The 24,480-nt window shown below is 38.8% G+C and overlaps 1 long non-coding RNA gene across 1 annotated transcript; it reads left to right on the plus strand.

Moving 5' to 3' along the window:
• Nucleotides 1–13,175: 13,175 nt before the first annotated feature.
• Nucleotides 13,176–16,528, plus strand: LOC126926955 (uncharacterized). Its single transcript, XR_007715036.1, has 2 exons — nucleotides 13,176–13,319; nucleotides 16,368–16,528. It is a non-coding gene; the product is annotated as an uncharacterized LOC126926955 (long non-coding RNA).
• Nucleotides 16,529–24,480: the final 7,952 nt, after the last annotated feature.

The following is a 24,480-nucleotide window of genomic DNA, read 5'->3' on the forward strand; positions in this document are numbered from 1 at the left end:
ATCGTAAGATGATTTTTTGCGAATTTAACGCATGCCGGGATTCTATTGCAATAGTTTTTAGTGTGTCCGTATTGTTGGCACCTTATGCATTGTGGGATTTCTTTTTTTATGTCTAGGTGGCTCCACTTTTACTATTGTGTTTAGTAATTTTTCTATATCGTATATTTCTTTGTTGTTGTTTCTAGGTTCTAGTTCAACTAGGAATAGCGGTAATGGTTATTTGGTATCGTATTTGTTAATGTTATTAATTGTCCTTACCTGGTGTCCGATTTTTGCCAGTTCTTCACTTATTTTTCCGGTATTTGTTTTTGGGTTTAGTCCCCTGATTACTGCTCTGTAGCTTTTGTCAGTTTTGAGCTGAAAAGTGTGATACGCTGCGTTTTTTCCCTTTAGTGATCTTGTCACTTTTCTGAATATTTCTGGGGTGTTGGTTTGCACTTTCACCTGGTCTAGTTTCATCAGCTTGATAACATAGTTGTCTTTCCCTGCAGTGTTGTTTAGGAGTTCGATGAGGGGGTCCATTATTTTCGCATCTATGTATATCGGTGATGGTTTGGGTATGCGGTTTGTCGGACTTTCCGTTGGGTCCGTTGCTGCCTCTTCCGGCAGTGCGCTGAAAGGATTATGCAGCTTGATATCTTGTAGCCATTGTTTTTTTTCAAGTGTATCAATTTTCCTCGCGCTTGCGAGCGGGGTTACCTTCCGTTTTTTGCTGGAGGTTGCCACAGTCCAGCTTTCTTCCTCGTGTATTGGTATTTTTTCCTCCCCGTCGGATTGTGTTGTTTCCATAATATCGTCTTTTTTCTCTACATATGTAGAGTCTGTAGCTCTATTTGTGAAATATGTTTCACCTGAATTAACTATTTTTATTGGTGGAATCTGCATGATTCCACGTTTTGTAGATGGGCGTTTACTTTGTTCCTTTCTCTTCCCTCTTGCCGCACATTCGCTGGAGCACTGAGTAAATGTATGGCATGGAAATTGAAACTAAGTAAAATATATGTAAGAGAATATAAAGTATATGTATGGCATGGAAGTTGAAACTAATGAAAATATATGTAAGGAAACATAAAGTAAATGTATAGAACGGAAGTTCAGACCAAAGAAAATATAAGTAAGGAAATATAAAGGAAATGTAGAGCATGGAAGTTGAAACAAAGGAAAATATATGTAAGGAAATATAAAATATATGTATAGCATGGAACTTGAAACTAAAGGAAATATATGTAAAGAAACATAATGTAAATATATAGAATAGTAGTTGAAACCAAAGAAAATATATGTAAGGAAATATGAAAGAAACGTATAGCATGGAAGTTGAAACGTAAGAAAATATATGTAAGGAAACATTAAGTAAATGTATAGAATGGAAGTTGAAAGTAAGGAAAATATATGTAAGGAAATAGAGAGTATATGTATGGTATGGAAGTTGAAACTAAGGAAGATATATGTAATGGAATGTAAAGTATATGTATAGCATGGAAGTTGAAAGTAAGGAAAATATATGTAATGGAATGTAAAGTATATGTATAGCATGGAAGTTGAATCGTAAGAAAATATATGTAAGGAAACATTACGTAAATGTATAGAATGGAAGTTGAAATCAAAGAAAATATATGTAAGGAAATAGAAAAGAAATGTATAGCATGGAAGTGGAATGTAAGGAAATTATATGTAAGGAAATATAAAGTCATATACAGTGTCACGACCGGCATACTTCAAATCCGATGGACCGATGATGGAGATAGAGATGTGGCGGCCTTGGCGACAATGTATATCGCCGAAGTGCCTAATGAGTCATCTGTATCCTAACGGTCCTTCCACCGAACGTCCTAGAAGTGTGACAACGGTCACGTACGCCTACAGGGTAGTGGGGATATTAAGGGATGACAAACAAAGAAGAAACAGATGTTACCGAAAGTCAAATTGTAAGAGCTGCAGTCTTGGAAAGTCACGGCTGGAGCTCAGAACAAAATCGCAGTCAGTGTAAATTCAGAAATAAATTCTCTCGTTTTTTTTGTTATCTTAATTTTTTCTTTTCGTTCGAGCCTCCTGCTTTTTATTTTACGTGACATTTTTGGCGATCCTGCCAGGATAGTGAAAAGTGTTTGTTCGGAAACCAAAAGACATTCATCATCTACGGAAGATAGAATTATTTGGGACTACGGTCATCCGCAACAACGAAGTAACTATCACGAACCGAGTGAAGTGACAAAGGAAGGTAAACTGGATTCCTTCGTACGTTACCGTGAAAGAAAATCTAGCTTCAGTAGCCAAGACTCATCTTCGCCCGAAAGCAGGAAGATGTCTAAGACAAACGAATCTCAAACTTCTACCTCAACGGATCCAACGTTGCGAACAATATTGGATAGCATTCAAAAACAGCAAGAGAGTATTGCCCGTTTACAAGAGGATATATTACGTTTGTCTATGCAAAGTGACGAAACAAATAGATACTGGGTAACAGAATTCGGAAGTCTTGGGAGAACCGTCGCAGAGCTACGGACTGGGTTCGGATCCCTTGCGACCGATGATTCTGGTTCCATCATTACCGAAAGCAACGAAAGTAAATCGACGGCGATTAATCGCACCGGGAGTACGGTTAGGGCACGCGAACCGACCGCGTTAACGATTCCAGGCATCCCACCTGCGCACATCGACACCGAACAACCCGAGGTTGAAGAAAGAGGCTATTTTCCACCCGCTCTTTCCACTCTGCGAGTTAAGGATGCAATACGTTGTATTCCAATGCTCAACGGAGACGATGATGTAGGTGTGGAAGAATTTATCAAAGAAGTGAGCAGTATGAAAGATCGTTGCATGGAGCAAGATTTATTGCTAAAAGCAATAAAGGTAGAAAAAATAGTAGGAAAAGCAGCTCAAAGTATCCGCAACATCCCCATTGAGTGCTACAGTGATCTGTACAACGCACTGAGGAACAATGTGGCAGCTCAAGTGACTTCGGAAGAATATCGGGAACAATTAAAAGAGTTGAGACAGGGACGAGAAGAATCAGTGCAGAGTTTTAATATTCGGTTCAGAAGAATACTCAACCGTTTACTGTACGCAGTAACCAACGAGTACCCACAACCACTTCTACGCAAGCTAATGATCGAAGAAACTACAAAGAAGATTGTCCGTGTGTACCTAAAGGGACTCAGGTGCGACATAGGCCGAACATTATTAATCATTGAACCCGTGAATCTTGAAGAAGCTGAAAAGAAAGCAGCCGACTTAGAACGCTATTCACGAGAAGAACGGCAAGCCAATTGGTCAAGTAGTCGCTTGCCTTCCGCTAGTAATCGCCTCAACAATCAATCAATGCAGGTAAGACGATCTAATACACTATCTAGATCGCCTAACGCACTAGTAGCTCAGAAACCTACCACATTTGACCGAGTAGAGAATAGGCCACCCGCTGAACGCGCGCAAATGAAGTGTTTCAAATGCGGAAAGCTGGGACACATGGCCAACAAATGCCAAAATTTTCTACAACCGAGCCAATACGACCGACCACCCGCAAGAATTCAAGCAGTCCAAGAAAGGGACGAAACACGAGAAGTAACATCGAACCAGAGTATAGACGAACCGCGCGAAACATACGAGTCAACATCACCACAGGAAGATTACTCACAATACCTTTGTCAACCCGAACCACAGAGCGAGTATTTCTGGTCGACACAGGAGCAGGGATAAACCTAGTGAAACGTAACAAAACTGTCAATGCGATACAAATAGGGCCTAGACAAAGATTTTCTATGGGACGAGACAAATACGAAACGAACGAATACGTAACGAAACGAATTTTTGGACAAGATCACATCTTTCACATAGTACCGGACAACTTTCCAATCATCGAAGACGGAATCATTGGGCTACAATGTTTAGAGAAGTATAACTATTCAATATCCAATGACAGAATCCGACTAAATGACAAAACCATTTTATTTCAGAAACCAATACAATTAACTCCTGGAGAAAACAGAGTTCAAACAATCTATCTGGAAGGCAAACCAACTAAAGTATGTTTTATCAACACTGGTGAGCAAAACATTGAAATTTCTAATAATATTCAAAATTCTCATGATGTTTCCAACGTATCAAAACTAAAAAGCCCAGTGAGAACAGATCACATTGAAAAGCCAATCCGCGAATCCATAGAAAAGATTATTCTCCACTACGTTGACATCTTTAATTTAGAAACCGACCTTTTGCCCTGTACTAATTTAACCCAGCACAAAATTTCATTAACCAAAGATAAAATCATTAACACACGATCGTATAGACCACCGGAATGTCATCGAGACGAAATTTCGCGACAAATAGGAGACATGTTAAAGAAATATATTATAGAAGAATCAGATTCCCCTTATAACTCTCCGGTATGGGTAGTTCCGAAAAAATTAGACGCCTCAGGAAAACAGAAATGGAGGATAGTCATTGATTTTAGGAAACTAAATGAACTCACGGAACAAGACGCTTATCCTTTACCTGACATAGACGACATTTTGACACAACTAGGAAACGCGAAATTCTTTTCGGCGCTTGATTTATCCTCAGGATTTCATCAAATTCCAATGAACGAGAAATCCAAAAAATATACCGCTTTTTCGACACCGCAAGGCCACTTTCAGTTCAATCGAATGCCATTCGGTCTTAAAAATGCACCCGCTACTTTTTAAAGATTAATGGACAGAGCCTTAACTGGACTTGTAGGAAAATATTGCCTTGTTTATTTGGACGACATAGTGATATTCGGAAAAACGATTCAAGAACATAATGAAAACCTCGCGATAGTATTTCAGAGACTCAGAGAATTAGGACTTAAATTGCAACCGGATAAGTGCAAATTCGTAAAACCGGAACTAGAATACTTAGGCCACGTAGTTTCAGTCGAAGGAGTTAAACCAAACTCCAAGAAATTAGACGCTGTAAAAAACTTTCGATTACCCCGCAATGCCACGGACGTTAAATCATTCTTAGGTTTAGCAGGTTATTACCGCAAATTTATTCGGAATTTTTCTAAAATCGCGAAAAGCCTTACAGACTTAACAAAAAAGGACACCCCATTCCATTGGACTGACAAACACCAGACTAGCTTTGATACTTTAAAGGACAAACTCTGTAATTCCCCAACACTATCTTATCCGGACTTTAACAAAACCTTTACCCTAACCACCGACGCAAGTAACGAAGAACTAGGAGCAATACTGTCGCAAGACGGTCATCCTTGCTGATACATTTCGAGGACACTAAACCCACCCGAACGAAACTATACCACGACAGAAAAGGAACTCTTGGCCATCGTATGGGCCGTGAAAAGACTTAGGCAATACTTGTTAGGACGACGTTTCATTATTCGAACCGACCACCAAGCCCTTAAGTAGCTACACAATTGCAAAGACCCCTCTAGTCGACTGATTCGTTGGAGATATAGACTCGAAGAATACAACTATGAAATCGAATACACAAAGGGTAAAGATAATACAGCTGCAGACGCCTTATCTAGGGTTCACGCGGTAACTCGCAACGAAATAGTTAATCTCGACCTATTAATTGACCACAGTAATTCATTCAACGAATGGAAGAACAACAACGAGAACCCGAAACTCTTAGAAATTAAACCGAATGATCAAACATTTTACCACTTAACTCGAAACGATTTAGGAGAATACGACGAGACACTTTGGATCAGAAAACTTTACAAAATTCTTAAAAATACAACAAAAATCGGCATAGGAAATAACGATTTCACTGAATTAGAGAAAACACAGATTAAACTCATGCTAATATATTTTAACGACACATACAAGGAAATTACTTATGCGCCCAACCCCATCTTAAAACTAGACGAAAGCGAAATACTACAAGCAATAAAGGAAAACCATAACGACACCGTAGGATATTTAGGGATACAGAAAACGTATCAACGGATTAAGGATAAGTTCAAAATCCCCGGCCTTTTTGAAAGAGTAGAAAACTTCGTGAAGACATGCGACACATGTCAAAAGGAGAAACTAACACGTATCAGACCCAAAGAGTCCCCACAGATCTCAGACACACCACTTCACCCTAACGACAAAATCGCTATGGACATCATAGGACCGATGACGAAAACCAAACGCGGAAATCAATATATACTTTCAATTCACGACGAACTTACGAAATATCTGATCCTTGTTCCCCTTAAAACGCAACGAACTGAATCTATAATTAACGCGCTCATTGAGCACTATATTTACATATTTTCGGCACCAAAGACGATTCTGACAGATCAAGGACAAAATTTTGTTAGCGATTTAATGACGAAATTTGAAGAGGCCTTTAAAATTAAACACGTCAAAACAACTTCATTTCACCCACAGAGTAACGGATCCCTCGAAAGAACACATGCCTCGGTTAAAGATTTAATTCGTACTGCGTTACACGACAATGACAAAGAATGGGACGAAGTACTTAATTTCATTTGTTTAGGATACAACACTGCAAAACACGAAGGAACAGGATTCTCCCCCTTCGAATTGACTTTTGGGCGAAAAGCGAACCTACCTTCCGCAATATCCAAATTCCCCACATTTACCTATGACGATATGTACTCACTTTGGCAAAAACAGTTAAATAAATATTGGGAAACAGCTCACAAAACACTTATTCAAAATAAGCAACGCTACAAGCGAGACCAAGAAAGAAAGATTGTTAAAACTCAGACCGTGTTTAGGAAAGGAGACTTTGTTTTAATTCACAATGACCATAAAAGAGATAAGTTGGACATTGAATGGTTAGGACCCTATAGAATCAATGATGTGAAAACTCCTTACTACATTATATCTATCGACAATATTAAGAAAAAGATACATGGTAACCGATTGAAAACGTACTTTTTCCAGGATAATGCTGACCCTAGCACTAGTAACAATACCCTTGGTTAGTTGTCTTAAATTCACAGGATAGGAATTACGATTTATAAACAAATCCAACCAATTCTACTACGATCTTAGAGGACCAAGATCAATCTAAACTGGGGGGTATGTCACGACCGGCATACTTCAAATCCGATGGACCGATGATGGAGATAGAGATGTGGCGGCCTTGGCGACAATGTATATCGCCGAAGTGCCTAATGAGTCATCTGTATCCTAACGGTCCTTCCACCGAACGTCCTAGAAGTGTGACAACGGTCACGTACGCCTACAGGGTAGTGGGGATATTAAGGGATGACAAACAAAGAAGAAACAGATGTTACCGAAAGTCAAATTGTAAGAGCTGCAGTCTTGGAAAGTCACGGCTGGAGCTCAGAACAAAATCGCAGTCAGTGTAAATTCAGAAATAAATTCTCTCGTTTTTTTTGTTATCTTAATTTTTTCTTTTCGTTCGAGCCTCCTGCTTTTTATTTTACGTGACAACAGCATGGTACATCTATATCATGGAACTTGAAACTAAAGGAAATATATGTAAGGAAGTATAAAGTATATGTATTGCGTGGAAGTTGAAATTATGGAAAATATATTTAAGGAAATGTAAAATATATGTATGGCATGGAAGTTGAAACTAAGGAAAATATATGTATGGAAATATAAAGTACATGTAGATCATGGTAGTAGAAACTACAGAAAATATTTGTAAGGAAACATAAGGTATATGTATAGCATGGGAATTGAATCTGATGGAAATATATGTAAGGGAACACAATGTAAATGTATAAAATAGTAGTTGAAACCAAATGAAATATATGTACGGAAATATAAATGAAATGTATAACATAGAAGTTGCAATTAAGGAAAATATATGTAAGGAAATATAAAGTACACGTATAGTATGGAAGTTGAAAGTAAGGAAAATATATGTAAGGAAATATAAAGTTATATACAGCATGGTATATCTATATCATGGAACTTGAAAATATAGGAAATATATGTAAGGAAACATAAAGTATAAGTATAGCATGGAAATTGAAACTAAGGAAAATATATGTAAGGAAATATCAAATTAAGGTATAGCGTGGAATTTGAAATTAAAGAAAATATTTGTAAGGAAACATTAAGTAAATGTATAGAATGTAAGTTGAAACCAAAGGAAATATATGTAAGGAAATATAAACGAAATGTATAGCATGGTAGTTGAAACTAAGGAAAATATATGTAAGGAAATATAGAGAATATGTATAGCGTCAGTTCCGCCTGGGCAGGAGACCTAAACGGACGTGCGAAACAGTGCTCCAGCGAATGTGCGGCAAGAGGGAAGAGAAAGGAACAAAGTAAACGCCCATCTACAAAACGTGGAATCATGCAGATTCCACCAATAAAAATAGTTAATTCAGGTGAAACATATTTCACAAATAGAGCTACAGACTCTACATATGTAGAGAAAAAAGACGATATTATGGAAACAACACAATCCGACGGGGAGGAAAAAATACCAATACACGAGGAAGAAAGCTGGACTGTGGCAACCTCCAGCAAAAAACGGAAGGTAACCCCGCTCGCAAGCGCGAGGAAAATTGATACACTTGAAAAAAAACAATGGCTACAAGATATCAAGCTGCATAATCCTTTCAGCGCACTGCCGGAAGAGGCAGCAACGGACCCAACGGAAAGTCCGACAAACCGCATACCCAAACCATCACCGATATACATAGATGCGAAAATAATGGACCCCCTCATCGAACTCCTAAACAACACTGCAGGGAAAGACAACTATGTTATCAAGCTGATGAAACTAGACCAGGTGAAAGTGCAAACCAACACCCCAGAAATATTCAGAAAAGTGACAAGATCACTAAAGGGAAAAAACGCAGCGTATCACACTTTTCAGCTCAAAACTGACAAAAGCTACAGAGCAGTAATCAGGGGACTAAACCCAAAAACAAATACCGGAAAAATAAGTGAAGAACTGGCAAAAATCGGACACCAGGTAAGGACAATTAATAACATTAACAAATACGATACCAAATAACCATTACCGCTATTCCTAGTTGAACTAGAACCTAGAAACAACAACAAAGAAATATACGATATAGAAAAATTACTAAACACAATAGTAAAAGTGGAGCCACCTAGACATAAAAAAAGAAATCCCACAATGCATAAGGTGCCAACAATACGGACACACTAAAAACTATTGCAATAGAATCCCGGCATGCGTTAAATTCGCAAAAAATCATCTTACGATACACTGTCCATCCACGGGAAAAATAGAGAAGGTTAAATGCTACAACTGCAACGGATAACACCCAGCCAGTTATAAAGGTTGCGAAGCTAGGAAACAATTACAACGCAAACTGTTCCCGCCCCTACGAAGCAGGACAATCACTAACACACAAGCCGAACAGGACAGCACAAAACCCGAAATAATACCAAATACAGAGCAAGTAACAAACACCAAACCCATCAGCACCAACACCATTGGTAGTCTAAGCTACGCTCAAGTAACCAGCCAATCGACAAACACAGACAACCAATACCACAGCAATAGTAACAATGACACTGCAGAAATCAAAGAACTGCTCAAACAATCCATAAAGATCACCGAAATGCTAACCAGAATGATAAGCGAACAAAACGCAGTACTCAGACAGCAAACTCAACAAATCACAGTCATGCTACAACTACTTACAAACGTGCTAAGCAAAAAATAAAAACGGACACTCTAAAAATAGCAGCCTGGAACTCAAACGGCCTACAACAACGGGCCCTCGAAATTAAAACATTCATATACAATAACAATAGAGACATACTGCTTGTCTCAGAAACACACTTCACTACAAAAAGCTACATGAAAATACCATACTACACCATATATGATACCAAACACCCCTCAGGAAAAGCACACGGAGGGACAGCAGTGATAGTCAGAAACGATATCAAACATTATCTACACAGCCAAGTTAACAAAGAATATTTACAAGCAACCACCGTTACAGTTCAAACTAGCAGCAACTACTTCCAGATGTCAGCAGTATATGTGCCTCCGCGACACAAAATAACATCACAAATATGGGAAGAATACTTCCAGGACCTAGGGGACAAGTACATCGCAGCGGGAGACTACAACTCAAAGCACACGCTATGGGGGTCAAGAAACATTACACCTCGAGGCAGAACACTAGAAAAATACATTAGAAATAATAATCTCAATGTTACGCCACGAGGCTTACCACAGGCTGTATTTTCTAACCGTCGCTCGAGGCCTTACAATGTCGCAGACAGATCGTTTTATCTGACCGCCGATCTGACCGATCATATACAATGTATCGACGAGTGCATAGCTGTCGCCAAGCAGCGAGTTCTCGAAACGTCGAATTTTGTCCGTTACGTTTTCCACGCATGAATAGACATACGTGATCATAGGCGCGAACGGTGGCGTGACCTAAGTAGAGTGGAGGTCGTCTTAAACACGAGACAAAGGAATCATCTAAGGTCAGTCAGTTCCTTGTGACACGTCGAACGTTACACATTGAATCGAATCTAACACATAACGTCTGTCTCAAGCTGCGAAGTGCGATAGATCTCGTTATATGCAAACCGCTAAACAAACCTTGATTGTTATCTTTTTCGTTTTTAATTGTTGATCTTTGACTGAACTTGTTGTTTCGTTATTTTTATTAAACTTTTATCAACCAACCCAGTATAGTTGTTCATATACAAGCAAACCTAACCACCTCTATTCTCGTAATAGAAATAGGGGATCAATCAGTTCGTGGCGTCGATTGTTTAATCGTAACGAGAATTTACGACTCTCGTTGACGCGTTATCTAGCGATCGCGTCTCTCCGCGAACGGTTGAAAACACTCAATATATTATCCACAGGAACACCGACACATTGGCCGACTGATCTGAACAAAAAACCAGATCTTCTAGACTTTGCAGTTACAAGCGGAATAAACACAAATAAACTAAAAATAACACCCAACCTCGAGCTGAACTCCGATCATACACCCATAATAATTGAATACAGAAACAAACCAATACACTATAGCAAACCAGAAACACTATGCAATAAAACCACCAAATGGCAAACTTTCAAAGAAATAATAGAAAGCAAAATACACTGCAACATCCCGTTGAAAACTCCTGAACACATAGAACAGGCAGTAGCAACATTCATAAAATATATTATATATATATATATATATATATATATATATATATATATATATATATGTCGGGGTGGCGTTACGATTAGAGTTAGGGTTAAGGGCGTAAACGAATCCCTATTGACACTAGACGTGATCACTATGCAATAGAGGAGATATTTACTAGTGCAAACATGACCATGTTGGAATTGGACAAGTAATCGCGATAATTTGATACTCGAGAAGCTAATGACAATGATCTTAGGCTCAATAACGAATCCACGGTCAACGGGATGACGAACTCTACTCTTCTTTAGCGTCTAAGTTGTACTCAATGTTAATGCATGGGGCAATCACTACGTATCCGAGAGTTACTTGAATCGTCGTCGAGATCGTACCGGAGTGTAACTCTCCGTCTCGACGATGCCGTCGAGGAAAACTATAATGGGTGGGTCTAAGGACATGAGATCCTCGGATTCGTCAAAGAAAGCTTTCGTTCCAAAGGTGAGGGAAATTAGCGCTGTTGCTAATTGGTCGATCTCCATATCGGCGTTTTGAAAGAGATGCTGGCCGCCCTTGAGGGGAGGTTGTTGACGGGGGCATCGTTCGTGGAAGATAGGCTTCTCCTATCGTCCCGTAGTTGCAACAAGGACTGTTTGTCTAAATGAAGAACTTTGCTTGACTAAATCTTAAGATTTATTGCGGGTCCTCAAGTTAGCTAAACATACTGCGGAGGTATATTGACATTTGGAGATCATCTTACCCGAAGGATAGGATCTGCGTGTGGCGAGCCACGGAACAGAAACCTTTGAAATATTTACTGCCACGTGTCGCTACGGCTATTTCTTTAAAGGGGAGGTATAGAGTTACTCTGTGCCTTTGTTAGATAAAACGTTCATCCCTTGACCGCGGCTACGTTCGGCGACTGGTTGTCGCCTCGAGCCCAAGCTCACTATCATAAACCTCGAACAATCGGAGCGACATTTGTTTAATCTAAATTACGACATTACGGTATTCCCGAGAATTCAAGGAGAGGTTCCGGTGTTTTTCCATCTCCGACATATATATATATATGTCGGGTTGAAGTGAGGATTGGGAGGATGGAGAGGGGCGTTTAATGAATTCTCATTAGAATTAGCCATTGCCGTGATACAATGAAGAGTTTATTAGCACAGGCTTATTAACAAGATTAGGCACTCGTAGCACTAGTGATAATGACCGATATCGTATAGTTTTTCCGTCGTTTTACATGTTATGAAATAACTAGACTCCATGCTTTTATTGATTTTCTCTGTCGCTATACCTGCATCTTGGTGGAGGGGAGCTTTCTCTGGAGGCAGTTTGAAAGAAGGGATAGAGTTAGATTCTTTTTACCTAAAAATTTGATTTGTCTGTAGGAACATTTTAGACATATTTTTTTTTATTTTGTTTGCCAATCTTCTCTTTTTGTCGTAAGAATAGTTGTATTTTAGATTGTTTATTTTGGATAGTACGTAGCTTTTGTCTCGTTGTAGCTCGTTGTAGCTCGCTTTCACAGTCAAGGCGCTATTTTAGAAGGGTACTCCAACAGCTAAAACGATTCCCTTCAACATTCGTAGCAGTATTTCTAATTTCCTATGCTATGAGTTTTTTGTAAGGATAATTGACGGATTTTAACGGTCCGAACGGTCGAGCGCCCCTTACCCCTCGCCCAATAATATCTAAGCATGGCATTCATCCAGGTATCGTTCACGCTCTTCCAGCGAAGGATCTCCCCACTTGGGGCGTATTCGCGCAGTAAACGCCATCCTGCGGGCGAATATGCCGTTTGACGATTTTCTTGAAAACCAATCAGCGTGCGTATTTGGGATCCTTCGTTTTGAGCCTCGTTGGAGTCTCACTCGACGCTCGCACTTGGGCTCGCTCGAGTCTAACAACGGTATTGGTAGTCTCGTTCGAGTAGTTCAATCGCGAACATGTAGCATCGAGTCAGTTTCCGTGCCTTCGTATCGCTAAACGTGGACTAAACAACCGTTTCAATTTCTCAGTGGTCTTCAAGCGCTCGTGCAGGTGAAATCGTTTCGTCAGTCGTAACGATCAGTTGATACTTTTCTGAACAGGTTTCCTCGGTGCGTCAATATCTTCAAGCATTCGTGGACATGGCTGCAAGCGTTGGTGGAGACAGAGTCGTTCCATCAGGCGTAACGATCAGTGGACAGTCCTGTGCGAAATCTTCAGTTGCGAACAGTATCTCCAAGCATCGATGAAGGTAAGTATCGTTTTAGCGAGTGAACGATTAGTAAACCGTCTCGTGCGGGTCTTTCAAATTCGAGCGGCATCGACACGCGTGTATCGTTAATCATTCGTATCGTCGTACGATAATTCAGTCGCATTCGTTCAGTCGTAAATCGCGTCGCGGCATTCGCTTCAGTTGTATTCGTAAATTTCGTTTTAATCGTCGAAAACAATTTGAAACATTCTCATCGTTTGTTCTTCGATATTTTTTTTTTTCCAATTTTAACTTTGTCAATTGTTCTACGCGCATTAAAGCTGTTACCCAAGATTAATTCGGCGGGGAACAAGTTAGAGAGCGCGGGTATCGTCGTTATCAGACACACGCGCACGTTAGACGTATCGTTGTTTCTTTAACCGATTGAGTAGCAAACAGCGTGATCGGGTCTGTTTAGATTTTGTGTCGAAAAGTCCCAGTACATTTGAACTCTACGGACGACTAACGGTATTTTGTATTTCATTGTTATCTTGATGATTTTTATTGAACAAAACTTGAAATATTTATAAACTAATAGTACGCGTATATAAATATATAGATGTATTTCGTAAGAGTAACAAATATGACGAGCGCTATTGTGCCGCTTGTTTCTCTTCGCAATCGATTAAGAGGCTATCGTGCCGTTCGGCACGTTTCGACCCTGGTTTTTCAAAGACTCCTGGGGCTCAAACGGTTAAATTATGTCAATATTATCTGCAAATAATTATTTTTCTATTTACTCTATATGATTTTCGAAACATTAAAAGATTATTATTACTCGACTACTTGAATATTGATTACGATAATTTTTTAATTACGGTTAAAAACTTGTCACTACTGGTGTGAGAGACTGTAAAATTGATTCGAAATAGTATTTTACAGAGTAACCGATGAAACCGATGAAACCGATGAGTTAGATATTTATATAATAAAAAGTTATTTCTATTTCTGAATTTTCTTTCTGGATATTTCTTTTAAATACTATTTTAAGTAGTTGTTGTTTTACAGTACGAATAAAATATTTTAAATATGTAGTAAAAAATAAACTATCTTTATTTTCACAACGCGGTACATAAAATAAAGTATTTTATCTTTGTATTGTAGATAGTATTGTGTTTAAAATGTTTCTTAACAATGAAAATAGATTAAGCAGAAGGTTAATATCAGGATGCGAGAATCCAAAATATTTGGAAATTAAATTCATGTTCTTTTTAACCCTGCTGCGCGCTCTTCGGGTCTCTTTGTTCTTACTGCTCTCCTTTCTTTCTCTAAGAACTTTTGTATTCTTTAAACGTATAGAGCAAAATTTTGTCCGACCGTTGAAACCGACATATTTGAGAAAAAGACGTGCGATCATAGAAAATCTAGGGAACGCACTGATACAAAATTATATTATAAGATGGTAATATGACCCGCGTAGGAAAGCTGCGAAAGAAATAGCAGAGAATGTTATAAATACATTGGAACATTTCAAAGAGAAAATAAGAGTTTGTAAAAATTTCACTAATGCCAAAATTTTGTTTGCGATAATAGAATGTACCGGTTCTTTGCAATGAAAATTATTATGAAGGATATAAGTAACATACTACTACATTTCCCCGGTCCTTACTTAGAAGATAAAACAAACGAAAACGAATCTTTGTATGCAAAGGTAATTTTCTTCTTCAAACTCTTACCGAATAATTTAGTTGAATGGAAGACCGCAACAGGGTGTTAAGTAACATGCATTATTCAAAGTTTTCATCGCTTGGATTACTCTTATATGGGCAAACATGCAATCCATTTCCTTTTTTTTTTTTTTATTCTTTTTTTATTCTTTTTTTTTTATATTTATATTTAATTTGCACTTTACAATTTGTCCAGCTGGACATTTGTTAAATTTTTCTAACTTTATCCGAGTTTGACTATTTTATTTCTGTAGCGAGGTCAGTGGGGTGTTTCCTTTTTATTCTTCTTTTTACGAGAGTTTTGCTCGCTTCAGCAGCTAGCTGGTTTGGATGTATTGCCGTTCTTTCCTTGTGTTTTTCTTTTTAAGTACTTGCCGATTTCTTCTTTGACCATTGGTATTTACGTACAACTCTCGATTCCAACTGACGATTCTCTCCCCTCGGTTACAACTCAACTATTTTCTTGATCCGATTCGTTTCTTTTCGTCATCCATCAATATCTCTACTACGCGCGCGTTCGTTACGCGTCCGCCACCGTTGCTACCTACGCCTTCTTCCAATATTACAAAAAATGTCTTATAAGGAAAAACCTTACGGATATCGATGGCTGATTAGGCCTGTCGGCACTTGCGCCTCGGTGATGTTTGGACCGCCGTTGGAAAGTTTTGTTGCCGAGTGCCGCTAAGCCCTATTCAAGTTTTCCGACCGTTTCTGCTTGTTGGCATTTGCTCTTCGTCGCCGACATTGTCTCTATGTCGGTGATCTTCCCGCGTCACTATAATAGAGACCAAAGAAGCCGTTCTACAGTGTCACCTAACTAGTACAGTGTCACGTAAAATTTATGATAAAGAAGGAGTAACGTAATTTGACCGTGTTTTTTAAATTTTGTAGGCTTTTATTCACGAGAACGATTAAGTATAATATTACAATGAAGTTCAAATCACGGCCAAACTGTACACAAGACTAGACTCGAGACTAAAAAAAAGACTCTTCTTGGTCGAATGATTGCAGTTTTTACAGGCTGCTGCGTTTGTCGGTGTTGAGGGACAAGGGACGGATCCTAATTGCCCTACGTAATGGGGCAAATGTAATGTTGGGCCATGTGGAAAGGTCAAGTAAAAACCTTAACGGTCCGCTGTCAGGTAGTATGGAATGACGTGGATTTGACGATTTATGATCGTTGTCAGAACAGCCGTTCGTGAATGTTAATATTTTGCTGTTGGTAGTTATACGCAATGCAGTGAAACTAAATAATTTCAAAATTGAAGTAGGCGAGAAAATTAGAATATTATGATGGTGCAGGTCGAAAGGGCCTGATTTCCTATACAAAAATAAGTCGATGATGAAGTGACAATTTTTAACACAAGACTTGGTTTTCCAGAAAATCAATTACGAAGTTCCGTCCACTTGACTCGCTACTTTTTAAGTATACGCGTACCTATATGACGGAACTTCACAATCCATTGTGTGGGAAACGAAGCCAGGAAAAATGTTATATATCTGTATGCACGTCTAAAAAAATACCATTTATCCTCATAGATACATGTATGTTTTCTTAAATATTTTGTCTATTGTGATAACATGAAATAACAGAGCTGATTACTTCAGCCAACGCTCATACCGCGTTGAAAGTACTCGTTCTCGTCAGTTGACCGTGATCCTCCGAGCAGGCCGGACCTCTCGGCCCTAAGGGATAAACAGGCGTAGGCCCTAACAGCGAGCGCGGCAAGCTATACAGTGTACAGTAGACAGTGAGAGAGCAAAAAAAAAAAGAAAAACAAAAAAAGTGCTAAACAGTGAAAAAATAGTGACAACATCAACCACTTTAGAACCAAGTTAAAAATAGAAGAAGAAAGAAATGAATTCGAAACCAAGGAGGCGGAATCCGCCATAAACTCGTCAAAAAAAGGAATCAAAAGAAAAATAGAAAAACAACAAATAATTAAAGATAGCAGCATAAGAACTGCTACACAAAAGACGCGGAAACTCAATCCGCCCCCAAACCTGATAACCAGGAACAAAATAAACCCCAAACTAGAAAACTTAAAAGGAGAAGAAAGCGACTCACAAGAAGAGCGCGACGATAAGAACGAAAATATGAAACAAAGAAGAAGCCCACAACCACAACCAATGGCTATCACATTAAGAAACAGATTCGATGCCCTCCAAGCACAAGACCCCAACACACCGCAACCGCATGAAAACATTATCGATAACATTAAAAAAAGAAACGACGTATTAAGAGAAAAGGCAACCAGACAGCCCACTCCCCCGATCACGACACCAATAACCACAAGCAAAAGCTACACCGCCCGGACAAGCACCCCCCCCCGCCGCCCAGCCGAAAAAAACAACACCGCAACCTTCATCAGCACTGAAAAACCAAACGCACAAGGGCCTGCCACCCAGCCACCCAGCCGAAGACCAGGCAGACCCCCCCACATCAGCGAAAGGGGCCAGGCCACCCCCCATCAACATAACGTTACAAGACCCAAAAGACACAATAGCACTTATGGAAAAGTCCCTCAAAATCAAGAACTTCCATATCAAAAGAATCCACTCAGGTAAGCACGTACTTTATCTGCAAAACCTAAATGACCACGAGAACGCAAAAAAGATACTGACCGCAGCCAACACGGCCTATTTCACATACACCCCAAAATCTCAAAAACCCCACACATACCTTCTAAAAGGGCTAGGAAACAGCTACACAGAAGCGGAAATTCTAGAAGACCTAAAAGCCCTGAAAATAGAAGAAGTTAACTTCACCAAAGTGACGCGTTTCTCAACAAGAAAATCAAGGGAGAACAACACATTGCTCCCAATCTATATAATCCAAATCTCCCCCGATAGCAACATTGGGAACCTTTTAAAAATAAACAGACTTAACTATCTGAAAATAGCCTGGGAAAAAATTAAAAAAAATGATATCACGCAGTGCTACAAATGCCAGCGAATAGGCCACACAGCACAAAACTGTAACCTAAACTATCGCTGTGTAAAATGCACTGAACCGCACGGGCCAGGCGAGTGCAAAATAAAAAAAGAAGCAGCAGTAAGCAAAGAAAAAATCTACTGCGTAAACTGCAAAAACTACGGACATCCTGCATCATACAAAGGATGTCCAAAACTCGTCGAATTACGGAAAAAGATTAATGAAAAAATCACCAAAGCAAAAGCAGCAAAAACGGAAAGAATCGCCAAAATAAGCCGTAAGTACGTCCCCGAACTAAAGTTCGCGGACATAGTAAAACAAAGAACAAGTATAAACGAAACAAGTCCGCAAGTAACAAACATAGCAGCACAAGCCAAACAAAACCCTAACCCGACAATAGACTCACCCCAAATAAGCATAATAAATGTCATCGAAGACTTCAAAAAAAGCATCCTAAAAGCCCTAAGCGACCAACAAACACAACTAAACGAAATCAAAAAAGCACTAAATACGCATGAAGAAAGAATCGATTCCATCTTCAACATCATCGAAAATATAGACGAAGATTAGCCAAAATCACACCCGCCCACCAATCACAGCAGAAAATAAACCAGATAAAAGTTAATCATTTGAAAATCATATCAATAAACGCCAACTCACTAATCTCAAACCAAAAAAGATACAGCTTGCTAACACTAATTAAGAAAGAAACCCCCGACATAGTACTCATCTCAGAAACCAAACTGAACTATAGACATAAGGTGCAATACAAAAACTACACTATAATAAGACACGACAGACCAAACGCTACCCAAGGAGGAGGAACGGCAATCCTCATAAAAAACCCCCTGAAGTTCAAAACAATACAAAACGACAAAATAACAAACTTCAAAATCCTAGAGACGACGATCATAAAAATAAAAATAAACAATAAAGAAAACTTATTTATCTCCGCAGCCTACGCAGCCTACGGAAACCAGAAACAATTTAACGACGAATTCGACAATCTCTTCCAACTTTTACAGCTCGACAAACAGGAAAACTACTACATAATAGCCGGTGACCTTAACGCCAAACATACCAGCTGGAAAAACGAAATAAACAACACGAGAGGAAACTCCGTCAGAACCTGGCTAGACAATAAAAGCATTTTCTACAAAACAAACCTCTATGGCTCCGAGCTACCCTCTTACCCAAAAGGACGCTCCTACCTAGACATATGCCTAGCAGACGCCCGAATAAAATTCCAAAACTTACGACCAAATAACACTCTCAAAACCATAGACTACGACAGCGACCATAACGCCATAGTATTTCAGATAAGCAAAAACACATCCGACGACCTAACACTCGAAACGCAGACCGAAACACCCAGGTACAACTACAAAAAGACAGACTGGAAGAAGTTCCAAAACCTGCTCGAAAAGAACTGCGACCTAAAAATCTACAACAATGTCAACCTAACAGACAGACAAATCGACTCGCTCATAGACGAAATAGAAAAACATATACAAATCGCCCTACAAGAATCCGTACCGACATTTAAAAAAAAAGACTCCTGCGAGCCATATATAAACTATAAAATAAAAAATCTACAACGAGACAAAAGCTACATACTATCGAAATTAAACAACCTAAGACTCAACTACTCTTACAACAAAAGAGAAGACATAGAATTCCTAAAATACCTGCTACACGAAATAAAATCACAACTAAAACAAGAATTCGCAAACTCTATAAATCAATACTGGACAAATAAAATAAAAAATATCTCCAAAAAAGACTCTGCTAACATGTTCCCGCAGATAAATCAAATTTTCAGACCAAAAGAACAAAACTCCATCCCGCCCCTCAAACTGCCTCCAGAAAAAGCCTCCCTCATCCAAGAAGCAGGCATCGAGATACAAAACACCAACAAAGACACAGAGGGCAACTTCATAATATCAAAAACAACGGAAAAACTAGACATTATCGGTACCCACTTCGTCAAAACTCACACACAAAACGAACACATGGGCCGAGAACAACTAAACAGAATTATCATCGCCGAAACAAACATACTAAAAAATAAAATAAAACAAGACATAGCGCTAAACAAAACAGTCTGCACATTCTCAAACGAAAACACATCGGACGACCCCAAACAGCCCGACCCAGAAATAAACTACTTTACAAACTTCAACCAACTAAGTACAATCTTCTCCACGCTAAACAACAAAAAATCCGCCGGCTTCGATGGCATCCCAAACATCGCGCTCAAACGCCTACCAAACAAAATAAAATGGTACTACACAGTACTGTTTAATAATGCACTAAACAACACGTACTTCCCCAAAAAATGGAAAAAAGCCAAACTCATAGCCATTACAAAAAAAAATAAAGACGGCTCATCACCTGCAAACCTACGACCCATAAGCCTCCTCCCCAACATAAGCAAAGTATACGAAATGATCATAAACAACCCCCTAGCAGCCTTCTGCTCAAAAAATAAGATAATCCCGGAAAACCAATTCGGCTTCCGCCACAAACACTCCACAATCCACGCAATAAATAAACTTACGTCGGATATCTGCTGGGCACTTAACGCAAATCAGCGAGTAGCCGCCTGCCTAATAGACATCGAAAAAGCCTTCGACACCGTCTGGATCCCAGGACTCATTTATAAAATGACTAAAAAGAACTTCCCCGAATACCTAATCAAAATAGTATGGGACATGATAACAAACAAATCTTTCATAATGACCGACGGCTCGCACACCTCAAGCAAAGAATTCTCCATAGAGAACGGCCTGCAACAAGGAACAGTAAATTCCCCGCTACTCTTCAGCATCTACAATAACGACTTACTAAACCTCTTTAACCTCAACACATCCACACACAAACGCTCCATAGCCTTCGCGGATGACCTAATCATCTACGTAACAGGCCGCAAAACCAAAACGATAAGAACAGAACTCCAAGAACTCTTTAACAAAATCAGCGATTACTATCATACATGGAAACTAAAAATTAACGCAAGCAAATGCGAAACCATACTATTCAGACCCATGACAAGCAAAATCGGCCCAGCAGAAAGGGAACAAGTCAGGAAATTCCGCCTAAAAGAAAAAGCAAACGAAGAGAACCTCATACCACACAAAAATTGCGTAAAATACCTAGGAATAAATATAGATGAAAAACTAAACTATAAGCAACACATCGAAATCCAACTCTCCAAAGCCAGCAAAGCTTTTTGGAATACAAAAAGGCTGTTTTACTCCAGAATTCTCGATAGCAAAGTAAAAATCATGTGCTACCAATCGCTAATAAGACCCATTATAACCTACGGCTGCCCAATATGGTACAACATACCAGCGTCAATAATGGAAAAAATTCGCATATTTGAAAGAAAATGCATCAGAGCTTGCCTGAGCATTTACAGATCAGAACACAGCGGATACAGAAAATACATAAAAAACAAAAAAATATACGACTTAGCCAACATCCACCGCATCGACTGTCACATCCTAAAACTAACGAGAAATCACTTCTCGCAAGCCGCGAAGATCAAAGAAAACAGCCTAATCTTCGGCTGCTTATACCCAAACGACGCATACTTCAAAAACACTCTGTTAACAGGCTACATCCCCCCCGAAGCCTTCCTATACCTAGACGAAAGAAACTATCTCCAAGACCAAAACAACATCCCCATAATTTATCATATGCAAAGGAAAATAGGAATGAAATCTATTCAATACGAGGAAAACCTAGATGGCCGCACGGCAGACACTAGGTGGAGATACAACATGGCCCTCCCCCAAAAGGATACAGAAGACAAACACAGAAAAAACACAAAAAAATATTGGTGGATACGGAACCCATAACAAAAAACAACAAGATAAAGAGCCACAGAACGGCAACGCTCACCGAATAAAAGTGTAAATATGTAAATATGTAAATATGTAAATAGATAAACAAATATTAAATATTATACTAATCCCACAGAACACCCCTCCCCACCCCCTCCCCACCCCTCCCCGCCAGTCCCAGTCCATCCCCTCCCAGCCCCTCCCTAACAGGCTAGCGAACTGTCCTGTTTTTGCGTCCAGGCTTTCAGGACATAAATTAAAATACCGTACATAAGCACAGCGCAACAGCGGCTTAATTTTATTTTAGTTAACAATAACAATAATAATCTTAAAAAAAAAAGAGAAAAGAATGTAATAATGCATGGCTACGTCGTACCGTCGCGTATCGGTACTTTTGCCTGTACCACCCTACAATTAGAATTCAGCGTTTATTCTGGAAAAAAAATCATGTAAAAAAAAAAATATGTAAAACCTGGAATTAATAAACAAAGTTAAAAAAAAAAAAAAAAAAAGTACTCGTTCTCGTCCGATCACGAAAGTCAAGCAGCGCTGGGCACGGTTAGTACTTAGATGGGTGACCGCTTGGGAACTCCGTGTGGTGTTGGCTCTTTTTACTTTTGTTAACACTTGGCCAACCGAACCATCAGATCTCCCTCCCCCCTGTGAAGAACATCGCTGAGTGACCGAACGGGGGGAGGTCTCCCTTTTTGACTTTAGCAACGCATATTTCCTTTTTTGTTGTTGTTGTTATTACCAATTATTGTTTACTTATCCAGTTACCTGGAATTGTTCCCAATTAATTGCGACTCTTCTTCTGCTTTTATAAAGTGCAATATGTAATAAAATACACCAATTTAGTGGTCTTAAAATTAATTAAAAAGTTACACTATCAGTTATGACTAAATAAAGTTGTAGCCGAACGATACTACACTGTAAAAAAATATTAAAATACATTATGAATTTTTAACTTCACGTTCAAGTCGTGTCATTTATCATTAGTCATCTTTAATGTTTTTAATTTTACCTATATCTTTTTATACTTTTAATTTGATGTTCTGTATAAACAATATGTGAAATCGTTAAACAAAATCATTACCGTAAAATATAATTGACGACTTAAATAATTTTTAGACTTTTTTGTTTTTCAAGTATTAGTGAATATTAGTCCTGCTTACTTAGAAAACTGCACGTGCGCATACAGTGTTTCTATGAATTTTGAGAATTTGTTATTATTATGATCTTTTATTTTACATTTTATTTCCTTTGCGAGTTTGTTTAGATGTTTTTTGTTTTCATGTGTTTTACGTTTACGAAAAAATTAACGCTGAAGTTTCGTCGAGTACGCATGCATATGATATGACAATCGACTGAATGGGCTAGCACTTAAGTGCCCTATACGGCGGTAGGAGCCATACGGTGGTTCCCTGTGTACTGGGAGTCGAAAATATAGAATAACAATTTTCGATATCAATCGGTTATCATAAAATTTCTGCATATCGAGAAACGTGACTTCTTTTAATTTTGAAACAGTTGTGCTAATTTATTTATACGTCTTTGAGCGAATGATATAATGCATGGTAATAGTCGTGTAATACTAAGACATTTCTTTTTCTCGATGCTTAGGTTATAGTTTATTAAAATTTAATTGCGATGGATAGTAAAATAGATTGGGAAAATAAAAGGAAGCCAACGCCACACGGAGTTCCCAGGCGGCCACAGATCCAAGTTACTATCCGTGCCCGGCGCTGCTTAGCTTTCGTGATCCGACGAGAACCAGTGCTTTATTTTTTCTTTTCTTTTTTTTTTCCTCTTATAACGTTTATTCACCAGTAGATGAGTATTACATTGGTATGTTGTTCACAATAAACATAAGTCCTGACTTCCTTTGATGCCTCTGAAGCTCGGAGTTCAGAGCGCTCGATACGAACTTCGTCTCGCCTGACTGCGAACGCGTGAGTTTCTTTTAATATGGGTATAAAACCTTCATTAAAAATACATACTGCGAGGAAAGTGGAAATTTGAATTATCTGCGTTGCTGCGTCGATGTGCTTCGGAGCTAAAGTCCATATTAACGAATTTAACGATTCGTTATTATTTTGGGTTTCAGTACCCAAACATCGTTCCAATTGAATTATTGAATTAAAAATACATTGAAAACGGGTAAAGTATAATAAAGATTTTATGAGGGTATTCATACGTAGGTACTCGGGCAGCGTCTACCGTCCATTGTTCATTTGTTCCGGTCGGACCGGGGCAGATGCCGCGTCACAGAAATGGCTGTAACTTATAAAATAATTGAAATTTTGAAAAATCCTTTTAAGGGCATATTCTTGAATGTCTGAACTTTGGAATTACGAAAAAAAAAAGAAAAAAAAAATTTTTTTTTCGATTTTTTCAAATTTGTAGACTGGAGGAATATCCCCTTAAGTTTGTCACGGATTCTTGAAGAGCGATTTGTATATGTTTCTTAATTATACTGTTGCATAATGTAATATACATATTAATCTCGGCAAACTACGAACTTTGAAGTACTCGAAGGATCGAGACTTCCAGCGTCGATACGGCTTGCGATTTTGGCAAACATAGAAAAGGATAACGTATGCGAAGGTGAATGAGGTTTTGGGAATCGGCTTGATAGAGAGAAACATATTGAAACATCAATGAGATAATACTAATGAAACGATGAAACTTTATTTTTCATTTTTATTGAA

This window comes from Bombus affinis, unplaced genomic scaffold, assembly GCF_024516045.1.
Source record: "Bombus affinis isolate iyBomAffi1 unplaced genomic scaffold, iyBomAffi1.2 ctg00000064.1, whole genome shotgun sequence".
NCBI lineage: Eukaryota > Metazoa > Arthropoda > Insecta > Hymenoptera > Apidae > Bombus > Bombus affinis.